Raw genomic sequence first — 7,634 nt, 5'->3', positions numbered from 1 at the left:
AATTACAAATGTCCATAGTTTTCTGCCTTACCCCACCTAAATAAAACAATTACCATTAATATTTTGTTATATTTCTGTTCTTTTAAAAATGTATTTAAATGTATTAGTTTTTTAAAAAATTAAGTGTTTTGTGCATGGCAAATCACTTCTAAAACTACTCAGAAGCTTCTAAAATAAAAAGTAAATTTCACAGGGCTGGGGTTGTAGCTTAGTGGTAGAGCACTTGCCTTGCACCTGTGAGACCCGGGGTTTGAGCCCCAGCACCACATAAAAATCAACAAATAAAAGTAAACATATGTGTCCATCTACAATTAAAAAAACTATTTAAAAAAGGTAAATTTCACATCTTTATTTCCACCTCCAGCTGCTCTTGAATCCCTCAGATTTAAATACCACCTAAGTAGTCATTGGTTTCTACTTTCCAGGCGGTTTCCAATTTAGCATTAGATAATGTTTCTGTTTCTTGGTGTTGTAAACTGCATCTGCTGACAGCAGAGTTTATTTATTTATTTACTTTTTTAAAGAGAGAGTGAGATGAGAGAGGGAGAGAATTTTAATATTTATTTTTTAGATTTTGGCGGACACAACATCTTTTTTTTTTTTTTTTTTGTATGTGGTGCTGAGGATCAAACCCAGGCCGCATGCATGCCACGCGAGCATGCTACCGCTTGAGCCACATCCCCAGCCCGACAGCAGAGTTTAACAGTTAACAGCATAAACTCTAAAGCAGACTGCTTACATTTGAATCCGGGCTTTGCCACTTGCTGGCTTTGTGACCTTATGCAAATCCTTAATCACTGTAGGCCTTGGTTTTCTCATAAATAACAATGGAGATCCTAATCTGAGGGTGTTTTCTTGAAGATTATATGAGTTGACACGTGTAAGATGTTTATAATAGTGTTCAGCACCTATTATGTGTTTAGTAAATATTGTTATTTTTGTTATTTGAAAGATTAAAATTGTAGCTCATTTTTATTCCATTCTACTTTTTTAATTGACTTCAATAATAAATTAAATCTACATTTCTTGCTTCAACTTTAGACAGTATCTATTCATACTGAAACGTGAGATATGGAAGTTATTGAAATTAGAATCCTAGGTCCTCCCATTAACTAAATGATCAAATTAGTTAATATTTATTTTTGGTTTGAGACTATAATTATGTCTTTTATGTTTCTCTTAGGTTCTTGATATTTAAAATATGCTCCTTTCATCAATAGCTTTGGAACTTGTGAGCCTAGGACTTCATTACAATTGTAGAATCTCAGAGGATACCTCAGATTTGTTGAAGCAAAATCTGCATTTTAATAAGGTCCCCAGGTGATTCCGATACTCACAAAGGTTTAGGAAAAATGCTTTAGAGCAGAGGTTCTCAATAGCACTGCTTCCCAGGAAATTGTAATAGACAAGCAGGAATGAGGATCATTGGCTCATAGATAAACGTTATGGGGACCTAAAGTTACCTCAAACTCTTCTCTCAGGAACACTCAGGCCCTTAAATCCTCAGAGCCTCTCTCCTCCAGGCAGGTAGTATGCTGACTTTAGAATGCAGATGCAGTTTGCAGGTTTAATCCTGATAGCACGTCTCAACTGCCAAACACTGTTGGCTCTAAGAGGGAGAGAGGGTAGTAGGTAGAAAGAGGAGCTCTATTGGTCTGGTGTTTGTGAATGTAGTTCCTCCTGCTGAAAACTGTCCTGTGGTCCACTTCTATACTTATATTTCTTTAAGCTTAGTACTTCTCTGGCGTTATCTTGGAAGAGAATACTTTTCCTATCCTAGTTTTAGGCTACAATTTTCCTTCTTTTATTTCCTCCATGAACCAGATCCCATCTGCTTTCTATCTTTTAAGGATTTCCTCAAGCTTTCTGAGCTTTTGCTGAAAACCTTTTTGTTTTCTAACCCAGTAATGGTTTAATTATTTTTGAAAATGTGCTTTGTATCATTTCAATGAGACTGTGGAAAAGAAAAGAAGTAAATACATGTTCAGGTCACCATCTTTCACCAGAACACCTTCCCTGGCTCAGTATAAAATATCTATGGTCATGAGCATTCTCCAAACTCTCACCATCACATCTCAACACCCTTAAGCAAATAGTCATGATCAAGGAATCATGTGGAAAACTAAAAATGCACTGAAGTGGATTCTTCAGGGGGACTGGCCAATACTTGTTGGTCTTTGATTGATTCTTTTGCATTTCATGCTCAATGAAATGAGTTAAGCTTGTTGATGAAATAATGGTATAATATCTCTGTCCTTGCCCAGGCTGTGTCTACTCAGACTTAGATGAAAACCTGAATGTTCAAATTCCAGATGTTGCTCTGTTTGCACCTTGAACTATGTACTAACAGATGGTATATATTTAATAAGTAATTGTTAGAGGATGAGCAAATGACTATGTGCCTGCAAAGCATTTATTTGTACCAGAGAGCTTTTGCCTCTGTGAATTGGTTAGAAGCTGAAACAAAGTGAATTTCTGCACTCTAATTTAGGTGACAGAGCTTGGGTCATATGAGTGAAGAGGCAGCTGTGTCATTACCAGAATGATCAATAACAAAGGTCTTCATTTGGAGATTTGTCAATAGCCAAACCACTCTATTCCTCTCTACCATAACCATCCGTTGATATTTTAGCAACCCCTTTTGAGGACATATCAGAACAAGATGAAGAGACTAGTAATTCTACTTTAGTTCCTGAAATGGCCAAAATGGATTCTATCGGACTTCTTCACTTGCTAGAATAATTTGGCAGCTGATATCCACAATGGAGTTCCCTTTTCAGCTTAAAGGCCATATTTTAGATAAGGGAAGATGTAGATTATGTATGCCAGGAGGCACTCTGCCAGACAGTGTTTTTGTTCCCCAAACTCTGTTATGGTTGCAGGCAGGGATTCATTGATGTGGTGGTAGAATGAGAATACAGTATTGTTACAGGGCAGAATTTTAGCCAGGCTTTTCTTGGTGTAATGCAGCCTGACACAATAGAAACAATGCCTGAAGGAAAACCTCTCCACTAGCTCCCTGAGCCTATACAGCAAATGGCCAGATTCTAAAGGAATTCTGCTGTCTGTTGGATAATGTTGCCTTTGCTCAAAACACATGCTGGCCACCTGTGTCCTACATTTATCCCCTGTTGCTACTTAACCATCCATACTAAGAATGTTTTCTTAAAGACTTTCCCCCTCAACTTTCCCCTAGTTTGGTGACTTGGCTCACTTTTTCCCTTGTTTCCACCAGGGGTTGTTGCCTCACACTATTCCCCCCAAATGGGAGGGAAAAAAATAGTCTATTGACAAAGCAAAGATAAGTGTTTTAAAGGGCTAAAGTGAACAACAATATATGTGGAGGAGTTGGGCTTCACAAGCAAGAGAGACATTGTTGGAACAGAAAACACTCTGTCTTTTTTAAGAGGTCTTTTTGCTGGCGCTACAGCATATGGTACTTGGTGAGGGTATGACTGTTCATATCCTGGAATTTCTTATAGGAAATAGCTACACTTCAAGTGGAAACTTTGCTAGGGACAGAGCCCTAGAAGAAAACAATCAAAAGGATTTGTAAAAACAGAGGGAGAAAAAGAAATATAGAGAGAAGAAGGAGAAGCACAAAGAGAGCAATGTGAATGAGTCAATGGAAGGCTGTTTTTGCATGGCAACAGGAAGCTGTCTTGAAAGCTGTATTCCTTAATGTCCTACAATACTAGCTCTGAAGTAAGTAATCAAAGACAGACTCAGCACGGAAAGCAGATTGGGTGATCAACTAAGTAGCCTTACAGAAACCTTCAGGGAGAAGACATTTGAGTAGAATTCTAATGCTCTAGAAGGGCTATAGACTCACTGTAAGAGATTTTTTTTTTGATCTACACATTCAGTTAGCACAGTATAATGGAAAATTAAATTTGTAGTCAGATAATTTGAGTTAAATATTAAATCTGTTACTCACTAACTCTATGAGCTTGAGCAAAGTAGCAAACCTTTTTTAGTCTCATTTTCTCTATTTGAAAACCAGGCTGTAACATTTATTTCATAGAAACCTTTTAAACATGTATTAAATGTGATCATATATGGAAAACATGTCCTTAAAATTATTTATCATTTTGTTATTATTTTAAGGCATTATCTGTCAATTTACTAAAACAAAATATTCCTCCAGGGAACTGTCAAGTACAGCTCAAGACCACCAGGGAAATTATCTATGTGGTCTTTATTTGTGTTAATCTTGACCTTTGCAGCTTCACCTTTGTAATATTTACCAGTTCCTGGTATTTTGGCTACTACAAGAGGTTCTTTTGGGGGCAAAAAACTCTGCCTTTCTCTTCTGCAGGTGGAAAAACTGGTGAAGGGTTTTTCTCAAAATAATAATTGCCCAAATTATATTGTTATATTGTGTGCTTGTACAAATATGTAACAACAAATCCCATCAATATGTATAACTACAATGTACCCATAAAAATGTGGAAAAAATAATAAGTGGAAATCTTTCATCATTAAAATTGTTAAGAGTGAATATTCAATAACAACCAACTTGCAATATACCTATCTGTGGGGGACATGTACTTATAATCAATGAATTCTACAAGTTCAACATTCTGAATTTAAAAACCAAGGGGAAAAAACTAATGATTGATTAAACTGAGAAGAACATGGCATCCAGTTTGACATTTTCTTGTTTACACCTATGTGCTGAGATCAGATCACAGATGCAGCAGGCTAGTTGGGTGGTTCAGAGAAGGGTAATGAATTTTAATATTGAATAACAGTACCTAGAATTTACAGAACACCTGATATTCAAGTACTTCTCAGACATCATCTCATTAATTTTCAAGCCCATCCTGTGAAGCAGATGTTGTTTTTGGTATACTAATAGGAAAAACAAGTCTCCAAAAGGTCAAAAAACAGGGTAAAACAAGTAAGAGATACATCTAAGGATTAGAATCCAGGCCTACTGGCTCCCCACTTGACTCATTTTCTAGCTTTTTGAAATGTCAGAGGTGATAACTTAGGTCAAAGAGATGTTCTTTCATCTACATCAAGTTAAGAAAAGGATAGTTATTAGGATGTTTCAACTTTGGACTTTGTTTGCTTGCTTGTAGATACTTTGTGATCAACCATAGCATCAAGTTCAGAACTGTATTCATGAAGTTTTATGAATGTTTACACCCATAGTCACCATAAAGTCCTTACTATAACTATCTTCTGGATGTGCTTCCCAAGTTTTTTTCATGTATGACCTCTCTCCAAAATAAATATATTAGCATTCATATATAAAGAAAAAAAAATATTAAGTAGCTGAATCTCTAACCTTTTATTGCTAGAATTTTGATTTGGCCACAATTAAATAGTATCTTGAATATTTGCTTTTACTATTTACCATTTTAAAGGCTTTTAAAATTATTTTCCTATGTGAAATAAGTTAGTGGCATGTCTCAATACAATTTTCATCACTAGCTGGTGTTTGGTAGAACTCTTAATAATTAGTGGGTTAAGATCCTAAGAAACCTGATATTAGAGGCAGTCTTAGAGTCTCAGATGCTATTTTAACTCCTCAAAATTGAACACTTATTTAGAAAGCAGGAAACTTATTGAGATTGTTTCAAAAGACTATAACATCAATGGAGTAATTGATTTTTTCCCCTAACTCTAAAGATTAGAAAACAATCCCTCATTATTTAAATATATTAATTTATTGGTTGCTATTTGAGTGGACAGTATGCCCTTTTCTACTATAGACTTTTCATTACAGAATAACTATCAGAGGGGGTCTTAAGATATCTTGATAATAATAAGGATTAAAGAAAGATGATTCCATCTTTTAGCATTCTTTATTTTTAAAAAAACTTACTTAGCAATGATAATTTTTTCCCCTTCTTACTCATTATATGAAATCATAGGGAAAGTAGAATCACTGATTTGGTGAGAGAAAATGTTTTCAGATATCGTGTAACAGTGACCACACTTCATTATGGAAATGATAGGAATTTATTTTTTATCAATAAAATAAATTATGAGAATGGAATATGGAATATGCCATCTACAAGAATTGGCATTTTCTTTTCTATCCCCAAGGATTTTTGGTATTTCTCAAAGTATTTATTTTGCTTGGGGAGTAACATATTTTGCATTTGCATTCAGATATTCCTATCTCAGTCTTTATATTTCACTTAGGGCTTTTCCATTTTAATAATATCCAAGCTCATTCAGAAACACTGACATTCCTCTAGTTCTATGGAATCATTGAAAAGTCAAGAAGTGAATTTAATTCATTCTAATTAGAATCTCTTCAATTCACTCTAATCTCTCTAATTCTCACTAATATGTGGGTCACCTTATAGTATGCTACATCATAAAGTTACCAGGACTTTATGGTTTTAAATTAAAAACACAAAATTATTCTTGTCATTTTCAGTTCAACAGCCATTTATTGAGACATTATAGTGGGACAAACTCACTGTATGAGATATAAAGATGAAAAGACACAGTTGCTGTCCTAAAGATGCTTACAAACAAATGAGAGATACAGATATAGATATATTTAATTTTTAAACAAATGTGGTAAGTGGAGGTACACAAAAGTTGTTAGATGAGCAATCTCTTATTCTAGGTGAGAATCTATTATGTAACTCAAGATATTCTCCCACCTTTTAAACAAAATAATAATACTAACTTCTAATGTCTTGGGAAACTGTTTAAACAAAGCCTCTTTTACCCCTTCCCCCATGCCTCTGTCTGTTAGATGCTGGTATATTTTGTTCAACAAATTATAAAGTTTATAAAGACTAATTATAAAGTTTATTCCCTTTTATCCTATTTAAAAGACTAATTATAAGGTTCAAGTCCTAATTTGGATATATTTATTTATTTTAAAAAAGTATGCCCAAATTTTTCTTTTGACTGTTTGCCCTCATGAGGTACATGAGGTACATGTGCATTTCATGCTTGAGGAAAATGAGACTCAATTAGAAAGGCTTGCTCAAAGCTACACAGCTCATAACTGGCAGAGCAGGGCTTTAAGATATGGGAAAGTTCTTAATAATAACATAAATGTTTCCAAAATTTTGATCTTGACATACATGTGATAACAGTTCTAATTTACTTAATTTAAAAATCTGACTCCCCACAATTTTAAGAGCCTTAATCTTATCCTAGGCTATAGAACTTGAGTAATTATAGTTTTCTAGTACTAGCCATAGATATGTATACTTGTGTTTGTATATACCCATAAAATGAAATAAATATATAATTATCAACACAAAGATATTAGTCCATGTACCCACTAAAATTATCTCTTATATGACAAATGGTATGCATGCTATATATTTGGAAACACTGCTCTATTCTATACTATTTGTATAGTTAATTTATCACAATTGCATGCAAATTTTGTACTGGGTATATCTGATTAAAACTTGGGTAATTCAGTGCTCCTCCTTCAATCCTCTCCAGAAGAGATTAAGTCAATTTAAAGAACAATGAAGCCAGGAACAGTGGTGTACCTGTAACCCCAGCGGTTTAGGAGGCAAAGCCAGCCTCAGCAAAAAACTAGGTGCTAAGCAACTCTGTGAGACCCTGTCTCTAAATAAAATACAAAATAGGGCTGGGGTTGTGGCTCAGTGGTCGAGTGCCCCTGAGTTCAATCCCCA

The sequence above is a fragment of the Marmota marmota genome, unplaced genomic scaffold (genome assembly GCF_001458135.2).
Source record: "Marmota marmota marmota unplaced genomic scaffold, marMar, whole genome shotgun sequence".
Classification (NCBI taxonomy): domain Eukaryota; kingdom Metazoa; phylum Chordata; class Mammalia; order Rodentia; family Sciuridae; genus Marmota; species Marmota marmota.
This window is presented reverse-complemented; position numbering follows the sequence as displayed.